The 19,340-nt window shown below is 34.1% G+C and overlaps 1 pseudogene; it reads left to right on the top strand.

The window, feature by feature from the left end:
• Positions 1 to 1,204: 1,204 nt before the first annotated feature.
• Positions 1,205 to 2,815, top strand: LOC149816904 (pentatricopeptide repeat-containing protein At5g56310 pseudogene; annotated as a pseudogene).
• The last annotated feature ends 16,525 nt before the right edge of the window (positions 2,816 to 19,340 follow it).

The raw sequence follows: 19,340 nt of genomic DNA, 5'->3' as shown, positions 1-19,340 counted from the left end.
ATCAAAACCTTCATAAGTACATATCATTGTAACATTTGGCTTCATACGTACACATTGTTGTACAATTTATCAAACTTAAATACAAATCATGGCAGTTTCATTAAATCGTTAATGTTTCAAACGTTTAAATCGTTCATGCATCGAACATACAAATCGGTGTAGAAATATAGCCTTCATAAGTACACATCATTGAAATGTTTGACCTTCATAAGAACAAATCGTGTTAACTAACTATTTTTCGATGCCCATAAGGTGGATAGGTACAAATCAATTTGTTTCGGTATGAAAATAGGTGTTATATAGCATGAATAGTAAAACCAGTTGTAAGATTTAACATTCATATTTACAAATCGATTTGTTTGGATAACGAAACCTTGGTAATCCGATAGTGGAGGAGAAACACCCAGAAGGTAGATGCAGTCAATGGTGGCAACGATATTGCCACTGTGCAGACGGTGGCAAAGGATGCTCCAACGTCAGTAGATGACGAAAAAGGGTGCTCCGGCCGCAGCAGACGACGACAAAGGGTGCTTCGGTGGCAACAGAAGATGGTACAACTGTTACTCCGGTGGCAGGAGACGATGACAAAGTTTGCATCGTGGGGAGCTCCTGTTACAATAGATAGTGCAAAAGTTTACTGCTTAGGGCAAAAACGAAATGTTTGGACTATAAAGAGTTAACGTCATTCTCGAACTAGTGTTTCATTTTTCTAGATGAACGATCTTGAACCGTCGTTTTTCTTTTTTTGAATGAATGATATTTTTGTCATCTTCCTGAACAGTCAGTTTCATGATAAGAATGGCGGGAAAAGGTACTTATGTCTTTGCAATCACATCGGATTACGATACTAATAAGTGATGCAGACACACGGAGATACAAGCTCCACGAGCTTATATACATGGCGCTCATTAGGACCCCGAACACTCACTGTGGCAAACGGCGGTCTTGGGGGCGGGGGGCAACATATAACCTGCTAGCGAACCAATGCAAGGCTCGGAATCAGACCACTAATACCAAGTTCTCCCGCTAAGAAACCACCGCGTGGGTCCTAAAGTACGGGTCCGCGTTTCGCCCTTCACGGCCGCTTCCCTGTCCCGCCGATTGGCTGCACGGCCACCAACGCTTGGGAGGGGTGGCTGCAGGACTCACCCATTGAGTGGTGGACATGGGAAGGTGCACCGGCCATCACCCATTGAGTCGAAGAATGTTACAGCAAGAAATATTTGAGTTGCTCTGTCACAAGTGCACCACCATGAGAACGCTCACCCAACTCCACGCCCAGATTGTAGTGAATGGTTTCTCCCAAAAGAAATTCCTGCTAGCCAAGCTCATCTCCTTCTGCGCTACATCTCTCTCTGGGGACATTCTATACGCCTACCAATCCTTCAGACAGGTTGATAACCCAACGTTGCTTCTCTGGAACCACTTGATCAGAGGCTTCTCTCGGAGCAGCAGCCCTGAGAGATCGTTCGCCTTGCTCAACCAGATGCAGAGGCAAGAGGAGACAGAGGCAAGCAAGCCCGATTCCTTCACGTTCTGCTTCCTTCTCAATGCCTGCTGTGCCCTGTCTTCACTAAGAGAAACCCAGCAAGTACACAGCAAAGTCGTGGGGAATAACCTCGTCTCCGTTGCCCATGTGCAGACGAATCTCCTAAAGGCGTATGGTGGCGGCGGGGATTTAGTGAGCGCACGCCGCGTGTTTGATGAAATGTCTGGCCGGTGCACTGTCGCCTGGAACGTTATGCTTTGGGGCTGCCTCAAGTGCGGGAATCCAGACGCTGCAAGAAAGTTGTTCGACGAGATGCCGGAGACGGAGAGGAACACCATCTCCTGGACGACCATGATTTCAGGCTGCGCACAGTCGGGGAGATGCAAGGAAGCACTCTCTTTTTTCCGCCAGATGCGCAAGAGGAGCGAGGGTGCGGAGATAGACCAGGTCGTCTTGGTCAGCGTCCTGTCTGCTTGTGCTGAACTGGGTGTGGGTGCCCTAGGCCTAGGGAGATGGGTCCACGCATATGCGGAGGACGGCCGGATGATGATGAGCGGTGAAAATGAAGGAAAAGTCTCCCTCAGCAACGCCCTCGTCCACATGTACTCTAAATGCGGACTCGTCGACATGGCATACCAGGTGTTCAGGAACATGACTAGGAGGACGATTATATCATGGACGACTATGATCAATGGGTTTGCAATGCACGGGCTTAGTGAGGAAGCCCTCAACATCTTCCAGTGCATGCTAGCAGCCGGAGTAAGACCGGATGGCATTACCTTCATGGGCGTGCTCTGTGCATGCACCCACGCGGGGTGGGTTCGAGAGGGCTGGCGTTTCTTCAAATCCATGACCCGAACTTACGGGATCCAACCACAAATCGTGCACTACGGCTGCATGGTTGACCTGCTCGGACGTGCGGGCCACCTTGACGAAGCCCAGAAGCTCATAGAGACCATGCCCGTTGAGCCAAACGGTGCTGTATGGGGTGCTTTGCTTGCCGGGTGCAGGAGCCACTGGGACATCGAGCGAGCAAAGCTAGCAGCCACTCGACTCGTAGAGATGGATCCAGAAAATGCTGGATATCTAGTGCTTTTATCTAACATATTTGCTGCGGCTCAGAGGTGGGACGATCTAGCCCGACTGCGAGAGTTGATGAGGACGAGGGGGATAAAAAAACCGCCTGGCTGCACCTGGATAGAAGTCGATGGCGCGATCCATGACTTTGTGGTCGGCGACGAAACGCCTTCCAAGCAGCAGAGATATATATATATCATGATGCTTGATGAAATCATTGCTGGCACCCAAAATCTACAGGCCATGTGACGGATGGGTCAGATAAATGTTGCTAGACATTGATGAAGAGTAGAACAGGAGCGTTTTATCAAGCTAGGCACAAATGAGAAACTGACCAATTGCATTTGCATTGACGAGCACTTCTCGTGGCATGCCACTCAGCCCTGAACCTTACTGAGAAAAGATCGATGACCCTAGGCACAAAAAAATAACATCATTTTTAAGTGTAAAAAATAACCATATATTTTAAAAAGTATCATTTTTATGTGTACTTTAATCATTTTAATAGTTGAATTCATAATCACTAGAATATAAGAATTAAAAATACAAGAACTAATGTGCAAACCATGATTTGCATGGATTTTTATTCTTTTCTCTTGAATCTAATCTTACTCATGTGATCTGTATACTTGGTTTTATAAGAACATGCTCTTGAATGGTCGATTTTGATGAGAGATTTTTTAAGGCTTTAAATCAATGACTCATAATCATCATAAATATTCACACATTCAAAAATCATATTTTTTTCATAAAAAATACACGATCCAATGGTTGATTCTTAGCAAAATCACCATGCCAAGCACATCAATGTGATTGGATTTGCAAAAAAAAAAGTGTTGAAAATGCCTATATTTTTAGTTCTCGTATTCTAGTTACTATATATATATATATATATATATATATATATATATATATTCTCTCTTATAAACCGTTAGATCATTTTCAGTTTAGATGGAGTTAAGTGTGCATGTCTTTCCATTATTATTGGAAACCCAAAAAGTAAATGAGTTGGGAGGGACATGTTTAGATAGAGTTAAATGCCCATCTCTCTCATAAGATTCATGGCATGATCTTGCATTTCTCTCTTTCATGCATAGATGGATGGATGACAGATATAAATGCATAACATGCTCACACACGCATGCTTCTCACTTTTTTCCTTTAAAAAATATTATCTCAGATGATGCTCACACATGCATGCCATGTGAAATGCTTTTACACATGCATGTTATGTGCATGCTGCTAGGATAAAAGTGGAGTCTTGGTTGGCAATAATAGAAAGTCCAAAGGCGATAGCTAAGGGAGAAATTTTATTTTATATAGAAGCTTTGCAAACAGTTCCGACACAAAACATTTAACCCTCTTATAAACCGTGTGTATATATATCCAGAGAGAGAAAGAGAGAGAATGCCAATTGAATGACGCCAAAAAAACATGACGATGGGACAATGCCAAAGGCACAAGACGTGGGAAAAGTAGAAAGTGGAAAGAGGCATAACGAAAGAAAAGAGAGGAGCCACATTTTATTTGGGCAATCAAGGGCACATTTGGGTGAGAACCAAAACCAGGTGTATAACACGTTTTTGGGTGAAAACAAATTTAAGATATCAAAACAAGGTTTTTTGCTCTATTTGGATGCCTAAAATTTGGTTTTGCTAAACAAGGTTTTAATATAAACCTGATTAAGTGAATTTTTTTCCTCCCAGTCAAATCAATTCTCTTTATACAAACAAAGAAGATTTGAGAAGAATCCATGGGGACTTCTCCTATTTAGAATCTTTTCAAGGTACAAACAATTTTCCCACTAAAACATATCCAAATTGAGTCATTTACCAAGCCGAGGAGCGGTATTCAATGACCCCATATATAGAGAAAACTCCATTGATCCCAAACCAAGAGCACCCCACATAGGTCTTTCTCAATGAAAAAAAACGAGGGGTAGGGTGTTATTATTGCAAAATTTTACTTTTGCAAGTCAAACTGACATTTGAAAAAGATTTTGAAAATAACTAGCCTTCGTTTTAAAATGTGAATTTTTTTTGTAGAATGGGACTTGCTTGTCAATACGAGGTTCAACTGTTCCTGGCGCTATAACCAGGGGTAATCGAACCAAGGATCAATCATGTGCTTTGCTTTGCTGAACTTGTCTAAATCAATGTTTTATTTCCTAAATGCACAAAGAATCAGGCATGTACTATGAAATTTTGAAAATACAGACTTGAAAAATATGATGTATGCTTCGAATATTGAAAGAATTCTTAGAAAAGGGATAATTGAAAATCGTGAATTGCATTTGGAAAACATTTTTGAAGAAAAGGAAAAATGATTTTTGAAGAATTTTGATGTTTTGAGAAAATAGATTTCTGAACGAAATGGGTAAATTTTGAGAAAATCAATTTTTTTGAAATGAAAATGGAAAAAGGGATGGGCATGTGGCCCTATGAAATTCTTTTCATAATGCACTCTAACCTAGATGATGCATGAATGTAATTTGAGAATATATTTTTTAAAGAAATTTTGAGAAAAATCATTGAAAAGAGATTTTTGTGCTTTATAGAACTTAGATGAAATAGATTCTTTACATATCCCTAACTATGACCAAGAATATGTATTGAATATAGTTTATTTGATTCTAAAAGGGAAAAATATTTAAAAAACTTTCAAAATATGCAACGATTTTCGAAGATGCCTAAGAGTGTAGGTCATTTGTGGCTTAGAAAAAGATGATAAATCTAGGTTTCATTCGTATTCTGACTATGGCCATAAATATGAAACCCACCGAGTTTATCAACTCCTTAAAAGCTAGTGTACATGTCATTTGTGTAGACCATGGTAGATTTGCAATATGCATGAATCATCATCCATCACACATTGATATTTTTATAAAAAGTAAACTACATGCAATGCAGCTCTATTCTAAGCAGAAAATTAAATTCTTATTCCAAATTGTTTATAATTTATATCAATAATAAATTGAAATAAAGAAAGAAAAATAAAGGAAATACAGTCTTGAATGTCCCTACAAAACTAGAAAACTTGTTAGTAAAAATATGTCAGCTTTTCTGGATTTATCTAATAATATTTGGAAATTACTGGATTTATCCACATATAAGTCATTTTTCATGCTTCTCTGAGATAAACATAATAAAAAATAATGTAAATTTGAATAAATAATAAAAATAAATAACTTTTAAATTCAAAATTTTAAGAAAAATAACTAAAATGCCCCTGAAAACAAGACTATGACCTTAAAATCAAGGTTTCATAAAAGATTTTTGTAAAACTTTTGATTTAAGGGTCAAACGGACTCAAATCAACACCAAATTGGGTATGGAGCACCCTAACATGATCAAACCCTAAAAATATAAAAAAAAAATTATAAAAAATTAGAATATCATAAAAATATCAAATTTTGCCTGTATTTCAGTTGAATCAGGACTCTACGGGCATCCTGTTTTTATGATTTAACTAAATAATATATCAAATGAATTTAAAAATTAACAAAAATTGACATGGACACTTATAATAACCCTAAAATTAAAATAGGATTGAAAAATAGAAATTTTGACATTATTTTGATATGAAAATTAAATAAAATCCTAAAATACACAATTTTGTCTGTAGGTACATACCTCTCATAGTGCTAGACCCGAATTAGATATCAAACCACTATAGAAATTTATAAAAAATTACAAAAAGATACTAGACCAATAAACAAAAATTTCTCTTTTTACAGATTAGAAACATCATCTCCGGTTAGGAAGATATCGTTCTGGCAATATATGCTTGATTCTGGCGAATATATAATGAGTTGAAATAAACAGATCTGGTTTTGGGTGCAGAAAAATATAGTAAACAATGTTAAAAAATTATAAACTTTTAGCAGATGACATTAAACACATATAAAAATACTTTTTTTTATGGATCATTGATCAGATCTTTGGTTAAAGAGATACGATCTGCACAAGTTGATCTAGGGTTTAGACAATGCATAACGGGTTCTATAAAACAATTCTGATTTCTGTCAGAGTAAAAATAGCAAACAAATATATAAAAATCTAAAAATTTTACAAAGAATACTAAACAGAATAACAAATACATTGCAACTTACGAATCATCGATCAAATCTTCGATGAGGGAGATATCACATCGGCAAGTCGTTCTCGAATTCATATAGCATTTTCATAGTTCAAAAAGCAGGGTTCGGTTTTTTTTTTTTTGACAGGGTTACAGAACGCAAAAAAAATCAATTTTTTTAAGGGAGGTCACTGGAAAATGCATGGATCAACCCTAACAAAATTGTATTTTTTTGATAGAAAATTGAATATAAAATAACATGGTTCTCGCATGCCCAAAATAAAAAATGTGTATTATCATTAAAGCACATGAATAAACCTAATTTAAGCATGCAAAAACCATAAAAAATATAAATAATGTAACAAATCAATTTTTGATGCTTGAACATGTAAAATAAGCATTAATATGATGAATAAAACAAAAAAAATAGGGAAAGTATGGTTGAGATTTGATGTAGCCATTAAAAGATGGATTCGACCGATCGAACGGTCGAATCATAATCTTTTTCAGACATTTAGCATAATATCAGTGATTTTGATGGATCAAAAAATTTGAAAACAGCCATGGATGATATGTAGACCAGCATATTGAATCGTTTTAGGGCTCCTTAAAAGAAAAAAATAAGGAAGAAGCTCATCCATAGAGGTAGCAAGGGTGAAAATGCATAAAATAATAATAATAATAATAATAAAAGGGGAGAGAAAGAAAACTTACCTTGGGCTGCAACAATGGAGGAAGGCTACCATAGGAGAGGATCGTAAATTTTTGAGAGGGAGAGAGGATGAGAAAGCATGGGTTGACCCTCCCTAGAGTTCCCTATTTATAGTTTTTCAAAACATTAATTAAGGAGTTCTAATTAGTTTAAAACTTTCTTAATTGAGTTAATTAAGGGAGGTGGTTTTTTCAGCTAGGTTTGACTTTTCAACCTTCCTAATTAGACTCTAATTAACCTAATTGAGTCCTAATTGAATTAAAACACATCTAAATATGGTGCCACCTATTATGGGCCCACACTTGTTTTTTAAAGCTTTAAATAAAACAAGGTTAAAAACACTAAAATAAAGATGGATTTTTAAAATCGATTTTGACTCTTTCAACTCCTAATCTAACTAGAACACTAATCCTAATCTAACCAAAATGTTTTCAAATGTGGTCCCACTTACTGTGGGCCCCACTTGTTTTTCAGAAAATGATTTTAGAACTTTGAAAATAAAGGGTTTAAAACAATTTTTTTCAGAAACTTCGAAAGGACATCTAAACTAACTAATATTTTTTTGTATTTTTGAAATATGGAATACATGAAATGAAATTAAAAATTAGGGTTTTGCACCCCTGTAGGGTGGGCCCCACTTGAAGGAAGTTAAAAACTTGTTTGAAAATCAAGTTTTTGAAATAAAGAATTTAAAAAGGAAAGTTTTTGAAAAAAAGTTTGAAAATAAAACCGAGGTTCTAAATCAACTAGAGTCCTAAATGGATTAAAACTCTTCCAGATGTGGCACCAACTGTGTGGGCCGCATGCCAGGGTTTTGAAAAAGTTGAAATAAAGACTGAAAAGGGTTTTGAAACGGAGTTGAAATCACCAGATGAGAATCAAAAGATTTAAAAACAGAGTCCTAAACTAACTGAAACTCTAGAATAGAGTCCTGAATTTTTAAAACTCTTAAATTTTGGTTTTTGAAAGACAAACAAAGAGATTTTGAAAAATCTTTTCAGAGATTATTGAAAATGAATAAAATACAAGATTAGGGTCAGAGTCCTAATCAACTGGGACTCTAGGATAGAGTCCCAAAATTTTGAAACTCTTAGAACTAAATATGTTTGCAAAAAATAAGTAAAATAAAAGTAGAAAGAGGAAATCAGAGTAGAGTTCTGGACCAATTGAAACTCTGGGATAGAGTCCTAAAATTTTGAAACTCTATAATAAAGTCCTGAAATTTGAAATTTGATTGTTCGAAAGATAAATAAAGAAATTTTTGAAAGATTTTTTAAGAAAAAATAAAGTCAGGGTTAGAGTCCTGATGCAACCGAAACTCTGGAACAAAGTCCTGATCTGACTAAAACTCTAAAATTTTAACCTCTTTTGAAAGATTTTGAAGGATTTTCTTGAAAACAGGTGAATATAGCAACAAAAGCTAGAGTCCTGATCTAACTGAAACTCTGAATAGAATCCTAGTCCAACAAAAACTCTAGAATTTTGACCAAAATAAAAGATTTTGACAGATATTGTTGAAAATAAGTAAAAACAGAAATGAAAGATAGAGTCCTAGTCCGACTGAAACTTTGTAATAGAGTCCTAGTTCGATTGAAACTCTAAAATTTTTGTCTTTTGAAAGTCAAATGAGAAGGTTTTTGAAAATAATTGAAAAACAAGAATAAATGATGAAATCAGGATAGAGTCCTATTTCGACTAAAACTCTGGGACAGAGTCCTAGTCCAATTGAAACTCTAAAATTTTGGCCAGAATGAAATATTTTGAAAGGTTTTCTCGAAAAGCGATAAAAATAGAAGTGAAAGGTAGAGTCCTAATTCGACGAAAACTCTGGAAAAGAGTCCTAATCTGACTGAAACTCTGAGATTTTGGCCAAAATAGAAGAAATTGACAAGAGATACAATTACCTCTGATTCAAAACCAAAATGGTATTTTGAAAAGGTTCAAAAAGATGAAAAGTCAGAGTCCTAATCAGATTAAAACTCTCAATTTTGAGAAATTTGAGAAATGAAGGAATGCAGAAGTGACACCACCTAAATGGGTCTCATATGAGAATCAAGATCAATTAAAAATTGAGTTTAAAATGAATCCAAATCGCTTTCTAAGAAAAATATTTTGAAATAAAGATCCTGGGGGTTGACAAAAGGAAATTATCGATCTAAAAACCCAGGTTTTTGAATTTGATTTTGAAAGAACAGTTTTAAAGCTCAAATCTGGATTGAATATTTTGAAAAACAGGAGTGAGGGATCTCAAAAATGACATGTAATGCAATAAAATAACATGAAATAGCGTGCAATGATACAAAATGATATGAAATGTGATGCAAAATGTGAACCATGGATGAGAGATTTGAAGTTTCAGACCTCTAGCAGAGACAAAGAATTGAACATTTCTATTCGAAGATAAAAATTGATGATTGAAATCGAGCCAAAATAGATATTAAATCTTGATTGTAAGATGAAGTATTAAAATTTGGTGCAAAATTTGGGCTCTGAATAGCTCTGGCTTGGGTGTCGACCAACTGGTTCCCTGAAGGATTTAGAGAGCGGGTCCCAGTGGCAAGAGGAAAGGGTTTGTGAGCGAAGGTAAAAATTTGAGGTGTTTACAGATGCCCCTCTTTGCTACTAAGCCAGTTGAAAGTCGAGCTTAGTGGCAAAGAAAAACTCACCAAATTTGGACTATAAAAATGCCCCAAAATTAAAAGAATCTGACTGGGTATAAAAGAATTGACTTTGGTGATAATGGAAGATATAGAATAAATAAGAAAATTCACCTCATCCAAATGAGGCTCAGGCTTAACCCTTGTCCTGAACAAGGAAAATAGAATGGCGAAGAAAATTCACCTCATCGAAATGAGGCTCAGGCTTATCCTTTAACCTGGATGGGATGAAAAATACCTCATGGAAGAACAAGGTTTAGGCTTGACCCTTAACCTGAACGGGAAAAATTGAATGAATAAGGAAATTTACCTCATCGGAATAAGGCTCAGGATTAACCCTTATCCTTAAGAGGACAAAAAATACCTCGTGCAAGAACGAGGCTCAGGCTTTACCCTTAACTTGAACGGGGAAAAATAGAATGGAGAAGAAAATTTACTTCATCGGAATGAGGCTCAAGCTTAGCCTTTAACCTGAACATGTATGAATAACGAAATCCTCGAATGAAGAAACCATGATGAAACTTTCGGATTTTGCACAATAAATCTGAGAAGGGTTTGCAAAAGAAAGAAAATGGGGGTTGCCTAAAGCTTGAAAAGGGGTTGATCTTGGGCGTCTCATTGATGATGCTGAATGGCTTTTAAAACAATAACCTTTTGCAAAAATAATTCAGGTTTAACCCTTACCCTGAATGGGAACTGTCTATGGTAGGACAGTGAGGAACACAGGGAAGTGTATAAATCTGAGAGCCCAGGTGCTCAGATTAAAACAAGAAAGGAAGAATCTTGAAAACTCCTGTTATCAAGTCCTAAAGAAGGATAATAACAACACCAGGATATATCGAGATGGACATCAAGCTCTCACTTTATGTCAGGATAACTTAAAAATATTGTCAATAAGATAAAAATTGTAGTTGATTCAAAATAATTGAAAGTACGCACATTTGTTTGAAAGATATTCCCTCTTCTACCTAGAGTATTACCTCAAACTAGGCTAACTTCGTAGAATCCAGAATCAAAATCAAATTATTGTTGTTGGATTTCTTCAAAGAAGTTATTCATTTTCTTGATATAAAAAGAAAGGAATTTGTTCTCAGTATCATAAAATCAATTGATGAAAAAATATTGATAAAATACTTTCACATGAATAAAGAAGATTCTTGGTAGTTTGGCAGTTTGATATTTGGGGTTTACCCATGATGATCTTTTTGCACTCATTTGAGACATAGGGATGAGCTCTCTTGGGATTTGACGAGAATTTCATCACATCAACCTTCATCTCAGTGATGTTCTGATTTTCCCTGGAAGAACACGTCACATACTCCTTCAACTTGGAGATGTTTTAAGTCTTCTTTGGTCCCCAAAGTTATATTAATGATGTTGTTTCCTTAATTGAAATCTCTTGATAATCTTCTATGCTTTTTTGAGACATGAAAAGTAAGTTCTTTTGAAATTTGGCGAGAATTTCATCACAGCAACCTTCATCTTGGCGATGTTCTAATTTTTCCTGGAAGGACACGTCACATACTTCTTCAACTCGAAGATGATTCAAGTCTTCTTTAGTCTCAAGAATTATATTAATAGAATTGTCTCATTGGATTGAAATTTTTTTTTATGATAACAGTGATCAAATATCTTTTAGGGATTGTCGGGAGGTTCATCGCATCAGCCTTCAACTTGGCGATGATTTAAACTTTTCTTGAAAGGGCACGTCATATACTCCTTCAACTTGGAGATGATCTGAGACTCCTTTGGCCCCCGAGGGTCAAACTCATCTATAAGTCTTCATCTTGACGATGATTGAGAGATCCCTTTTGCAGATAGTTGATTGCAGCTTGATTGATTGAAGAGATATTGAGATTGAGTGAATTCTTTTATATCACCTAGAATATTTTCACTGCTTTATTACCAAAAGAATGATCTTTAAAAATGTGCCATAGTTATAATCAATATCAGTTCACTTATGGCTATTCAACTTCATTAAATTTTTCCTTTACCAGTCATATCAAGGATTTTTCTTCATCCTTTTGGTTGACCAACAGAAAAGAGCTTGAATTTTCTTCTTTTTTCGCAAAAGCTTTATCCTTTTGGAGGGAATACTGAAGGTAATATGAGGTAAAATTTTATGCAATAAAGATTTTGAGATCAACAACTATTTTTTATAGCAAATTGGCAAAAATTCTTGAAATCCTTGGTGAAAGAAATCACTTGAGGTCTAATTGACACATCTGTGCCTAGATTCTCCTCTCCTTTCCCCAAAAAAGAGACTCAGGCTTGATCCATATCTGAACGAGTAATAAAAAAACACTCCTCTCTTCCATGAAGAGGAGGTGTTTATAAAAAGAACTTTCGAAGAGATTAAGTTTTTGTCAAAACTCTCTAACTCTAGGCTTCTCTTATGGAAAGGTGGCCAATAATAAAGGTCAAAAAGGATATCATGGAGGAGCGATTTCATCACACTCTTCCTAAAAAAGGGTCCTCGATGACAAGATGGCCTAACAAAAGATATTGGGGGGCCACAAGGAGAACGAGATTTCGTCGAAACTCTCCTTGGAAAAAGGGGTCCTTGTGTAACAATAAAGATTGTTTTGCAAACAATTCAAAAATACACGAGTCCCTTCAAACTCTCTCTAAAAAGGGGTTCAACAAATAAACAATAAAGACATGTGAAAGGAGCGAGCTTCCTCGAACTCTCCCTGAAAAAAGGGTCCCTCGCAAGAGAAATGATTGATAATTGATTTGAGCCAATTGATAGACGAGTTCGATACAAAGGTTGAATCTTGGACGACCATGATTGGCGGATGCAACCCAAAGGTTGGAAAATAATGATTTTGATAGAATTGATAACCCGAAGGTTTGCTTGATAAACGATTGGTGACCCGAAGGTCGATTTGATAAAATGGGTGACCCGAAGATCTGATTGATAAAACTTGATTGATAAAAATTGATTGACCCAGAGGTCTGAAAAGGATTGATTTTGATAAAATTGGTGACCCGAAGGTCGGTTGATAAAATGGGTGACCCGATGATCTGATTGATAAAACTTGAATGACCCAAAGGTCTGATAATGATTGTTTGGTTTTGAATTCAATTTCAACTTTTAGTTCAATTTCAAATCCCATTTCAGAATCAAATTTCAATTTTCAATTTTCAATTTTCAATTTTCAAATTTCAAATTTCAAATTTCAAATTTCAAATTTCAAATTTCAAATTTCAAATTTCAAATTTCAAATTTCAAATTTCAAATTTCAAATTTCAAATTTCAATTTTCAATTTTCAATTTTCAATTTTCAATTTTCAATTTTCAATTTTCAATTTTCAATTTTCAATTTTCAATTTTCAATTTTCAATTTTCAATTTTCAATTTTCAATTTTCAATTTTCAATTTCAACTTCAAATTTTATTTTCAAGTATATATCATTTTATTTTTAAAACTATTTCATTTTCAAATTCAAAGTCATTTTATATTCATTTTCAAGTTCCAATTTCAATTTCAAAGTTCAATTTCAAAGTTCAATTTCAAATTCTAATTTTAAATTTCAATTTTAAAGTTCAAATTCAAATTCTAATTTCAAATTTCAATTTCGAAGTTCATTTTCAAATTTTAATTTCAATTTCAAAGTTTAATTTCACATTTTGAAGTTCAATTTTTAATTATAATTTCAAAGTTTAATTTCAATTCCAAATTCAATTTCAAACTTTAATTTCAACTTCAATCTCGATTTCAAATTCAAATTCAATTTCAACTTTTAGTTCAATTTCAAATCCCATTTTAGAATCAAATTTCAAATTTTAATTTCAAATTTCATTTTCAAGTTTAATCTTAATTTTCAAGTGATTTTCAAAGTTCAATTTCAAAATATTTTCAATGATTATTTTATTGAATTTTCATACAATTTTCAAATTCATTTCCAATTATGTTCATCATTTTTTTTCAATTCATTTTCCAAATATTTTCAAAGCAATTTCAGAGTGATTTTTGAATTCATTTCAAAATAATTTTTTAAAGTGTTTTCTAAAAATTTTAAGTCAATTTCAAAGCATTTTTTACAAAGATTTTCTAAATATTTTCTAAACCAATTTCAAAATTTCACTTGGAACACAATTTTGAAATATTTTCTAAGTATTTTTCAAACAAAATAATTTTCCAAAGCATGCATCGTATTTTCAAAGTTAAAATCATAGCACAATTTTTAATTCTATGTGTATTTTGGACTTAGAATAATTTCTTAGAGAAATTTGAACAAAGTAAAGGCATAAAATTCAATCCTTGGTTCAATTACCCCTGGTAAAGGCGTCAGGAACGGTTAAACCTCATACCGATGAGTGAGCTCTGTCTCCCAATTTTCCCGCATATTCCAAAATTGAAAGCGAGTTATTTTTAAAAAATCTTTTTTCAAAAAGGTCAAGTGGACCTTGTGAGAGTTCTCTTCCCTAAAAAAAAGAAAATTTGTGCAATGATTGTAGAAGTGGTGACCTTGATGTGACTCGTATTCATTCTGATCTAATTAATGCCTTTGCCTTGTTCAAATTTATCTAAGTTATTATTCCACAAATGTCAGCTTCATATCATGCAAACCTTAGAGCCTAGAAATCAAACCCACCTGACATAGTGCATTTAGATTTAAGCATGGTTTGGTAGGACCAATTGAGGAGATTTCTTCATGTTCACTTAGACTTAGGTCTAAATACAACCCTTCTCAATCTAGGGATTGAATGCAAACATTGTATGTAAGTGTATGCTTCTTATAAATTTTTAAAATTCTATCTCTTTAGGCCTTTGCATTAGAGCCATCTGATTTTCTTGTATGCTTGAATCATATTTTTGAAAACATCCCTCACCTATATTGTCTCGATGTTCACGTTGCTGGGCTTTCTCACTGAACCATAGTTCGGGATAAAGCCTCACAATTGGGCCACTTATTTGGGCTAATAACCCCCCTACCACATACCACGGGCAATAGTCCAAAGTATATCGGTAGGTGCTCAAGGATGTTGGAAAATCATTACCTTAGAACCAGAGATATTTTTATGCCACATACTTCAAACTTTGCCTTGAGTGTATTGGCATATCTTGATTGGATTCAGATAATCTAAACCTTTGAGTTAGGATTAGGGTCCTACAAGCTCTTTCAAAATTTGCACGATAGAGTCAGCCTATAGGGAATATTGTTTGTGCATCCTTGTCTGTACAATTTTGCTATGATTCTGTAATTTCCTGTAATTTCTTAGAATAATTTTCTCAAACCCTAGGTATTTCTTTCAAAGTTCTTCCTCTATTTTCAAAATTCAGGTGTATATTTTCTCCTTCTTCAAGTCAATTTTCTAAAAAACCTTGAAAATCTTTTCTAAAAAATCTCTTTTATTTTACAAAAAATTCAGGTGTATATCTTCTTCTTTCTTTCTGGATCTCAATTTCTTCAAATTTCTCTGATCCTACCTGCTACTTTCCAATCCTGCCCTCTATTTTCAAATTTCATCGTCTTATTTTCTAAACGAGTCTTCTGATTCTTACTATGAGAAATTGATTACTCACCTTCTTTTTGCCCATGATTTTATTCTTTTGTCCTTTCACATAGATATGAGATATTCTTCTAATTATTAGCCCAATTTCCAATTATCTTTTCCAACAATATTTTCATCTAAATCAGAGTTGATGACCTTGCCTAGGTAATAAGGCACATTTTTATTGTTTATTTTCCCTCGCAAAATAATTATGCATTTGTCACAATTCCTGTGACGACCTAATCCTTGGTAATGGGATACTCCTTCCAATTGTCAACTTGATTCCAACTCCTACCTGTTTATTATTCTCTTTACCAAACTATTTTTCAAAAGTCTTCCATCATATTAAATTGTCCCATTTATTATGCAGAAAGTATTGGCATTCTCGAGTGGTTCAGACGAGATCAGTAGTAGCGAGCAAGAAATGGATTCTCCAAAATTTGTCAGAGAACGGGGTCAGACAAGCAGGGATGACATTGATCCCGCCATATATTAGTTGTTCAAAAAAATGATGACCAAGATGTTGTTCGAGCAGGCTGAAGCAAGTCTCAGAGAGGCTCCCGCAAAGAAGAAGGAACCTGTCATTTTCTCCAAGAGCACCACTGGCAACAACAACAACTGCAGCACGAGAGATTCTAAGCTTGATAGAAGTAGCAATAAAGACAAAAGGGGAAACACCATCAAGCAGGATTATAAGCCTATCTGATCAAGCTCTCACCAGAAATGGAAGATTCAAGAAAAGTTGAAGCGCAACAACTGGAGTTTTGATCGTGATTTTACTCCCCTAGATCGGCCGCGTGAAGAAATCCTTGAATACATGTTGATCAAAGGAATGGTTAAACTCCCAAAAGTCATTGATCCTCCTATGATCATGGGAAGATTTAAAGAACAATTTTGTAAATTTCATCGGGCAACAGGGCACGATACCGAGCACTGCTTTATTCTTAATAATATCATTTAAGATCGCATCGACAAAGGTCTCCTTGTTGAAAACAAAGAAAATGACCAACAGGCTGTCCTGACCAAGCCTTTCTAACCCAGCTCCCAGCAGAAAGCAAGTGCTTGATAGATACTAAAGCACGACGGTTGGGGTTTGTTATCATTACAAAATTTTACTTTTGCAAGTCAAACTGACCTTTTAAAAAGATTTTAAAAATAACTTGCCTTCGTATTAAAATATGAAAAAATTCTGAGGAATGGGACTCAGCTGCCGGTACAAGGTTCAACCGTTTCTAGCGCCATAACTAGGAGTAATCGAACTAAGGATCAATCTAGTGTTTTGCTTTACTCAACTGTCTAAATCGATGTTTTATTCCTAAATGCACAAAAAATCAGGCATGTACTATGACTTAAAAAAAATGATTGAAAACATGATTTATGCTTTAAATTTTGGAAAATACTTGAAAAAAGGATACTTTGAAAATCATGAATCATATTGGGAAAATACTTTTGAAGAAAAGGAAAATCAATTTTTCAAGAAATCCTAATGTTTTGAGAAAATTGATTTTGAAGAAAATTCCAATAACTCTGAGAAAATTGATTTTAAAACTTGAACTCTAAAATTGGGGAATATTGAAGCTTGGAAAATTATGATTTGGACTTGGAAATGATTGAAAATTTCTTGAAAAGCAAAGGGGTTTCTGAGAAAATTGATTTTGAGGAAAAAGACTAAGAGAAAATCATTTTTTCTGAGATTGAATTGGAAAATATCAAAAGGGATGGGTGTGTGGCCCTGTGAAACTCTTTTCATGATGCAATCTAACCTAGATGATGCATGAATGCAGTCTATGATTTTTTTTGAAGCATTTGAGAAAATCATTGATAAAATGGTTTTGTGCCTTATTGAATTTAGATAAAATAGATTTACCACATATCCCTGACTATGGCTATGAATATTTATTGAATATATCTCATTTGATTCTAAAATGAGAAATACTTAGAAAACTTTTGAGAATATGCAATATTTTCTGAAGATAGCCTAAGGGTGTAGGTCATTTGTGACTTAAAAGAAAATGATAAATTTGGATATTGTTCATATTCTGACTATGGCCACAAATATGAACTCAGTCGAGTTTATTAACTCCTCAGAAGCGAGTGCATGTGCCATTCATGTTGACCATTATGAATTTGAATATGCATGAATCATCATCCATCACACGATTAATATTTATTAAAAATAAACTATATACAATGCATCCCTAATCTAAGCAAAAAAAGTAAATTCTTATTCCAGGGTTACAATTGAATTTACATCAATAATTGAAATAAAATAAAGAAAAGGAAAATAAAATAATCTAATCTTGGGTTTCCCTGCAAAATTAGCAAACAAGTTAGTAGCAAAAATGTTAGATTTTCAGGATTTATCTATCAATATCTGAAATTGAGGGATTTATCTGAATATAAGACTTTTTTATGCTTTCTTAAAATAAATATAATAAAGATTGATGCAGAATTGAATAAAAAAGAAAAATAAACAACTTTGAAATTTAGAGTTTTGAAAAAAATAGCCAAAATACCCTTGAAAATTGATCTTTATTGCAAAACAGGGTTTTTCAAAAAAGATTTTTGTAAAATGCTTAATCCGAGGATCAAACAGGTTCAAAACAAAGCCAAATCGGGTGGAGAGCACTATGATATGATTATAAACATGATAAAATCCTAAAAATATAAGATTTTTCCTAAAAAATAAAATATTGGAAAAAAATTGATTTTTGCCCATGTTTTAGTTAAATCAGGACTCTACGGGCATCCTATTTTTATGAAATAACTAAATAATGCATCAAATGAATTCCAAAATTCATAAAAAATGACATGGGCACTTTTAATAACCCTAAGATTAAAATTCAATCAAAAACTATAATTTTTGGGATTATTTTGATATAAAAATTAAATAAAAAGATGAAAATACATAATTTTACCTACAGTCACATACATGTCATAGTGTTAGACCTAAATTGGATATCAAACAATCATAGAAATTTATGAATTTGACAGAGACAAACTAGACATATTAATGAAGATAACCTTTTTTACAGATATGAAATATGATCTTTGATTAAGGAGATACATCTCCGGCAATACATACCTGATTCTGGCTTATGCGTAACGATGTAAAATAGACAAACCCAATTTCGAGCTTAGGGAAATGTAGCAAGCCAGCATCAAAATTTATAAAAGTTTACAAAGGCAAACTAGCAATCATAACAAGAATAACTCCTTTTATGGATTAGAAAAACGATCTTCAGTGAGGGAGAAATCTTTCTGGCAAGTTGAACCCTTATTTGAATCAAGATTTTATGATCTCTGGTTAAGGAGAAATCACTCCTGCAAGTTGACCCAAGCCCTGAATCGGGTCTGTCAGTCCAAGAAGTATAGGTGTTGTTGTTGGGTCAAAGAAATAGAGAAATCCACCATATAAATTTATAAAAATCTTACAGATTAAATTAGACATCATGAGTAGTACACTGCTTTTTACGGATCATCGATCTGATCTTGGACGAGGGAGATATGACCTTGGAAAGATGCTCCTGGATTTCCATAGCGTTTTCCCAACTCAGAAAACAGGTTCCGACTTTGATTTTTGAACATAGGATTACATACCTCTAAAAATCTCAATTTTTTTTATTGAAAACTGTAGACATATGCATGATTTTACCATAACAAAATTTAGATTTTATTAACTATAATAAACTATCGCAATAATTACGTTAATAGATAGCTAGATTTGCAAATAACGAATCTAAAACCCTAGAATGAAATAAAATTGATTATTCATGCTAAAACATAGAAAAATATGTAAATAATATAATGAATCATGATTTGATTT

This window comes from Nuphar pumila, chromosome 14, assembly GCF_984573655.1.
Source record: "Nuphar pumila chromosome 14, dmNupPumi1.hap1.1, whole genome shotgun sequence".
NCBI lineage: Eukaryota > Viridiplantae > Streptophyta > Magnoliopsida > Nymphaeales > Nymphaeaceae > Nuphar > Nuphar pumila.
The sequence above is the reverse complement of the archived record's forward strand: the minus strand, read 5'-3'. Positions and strand labels throughout refer to the sequence as shown.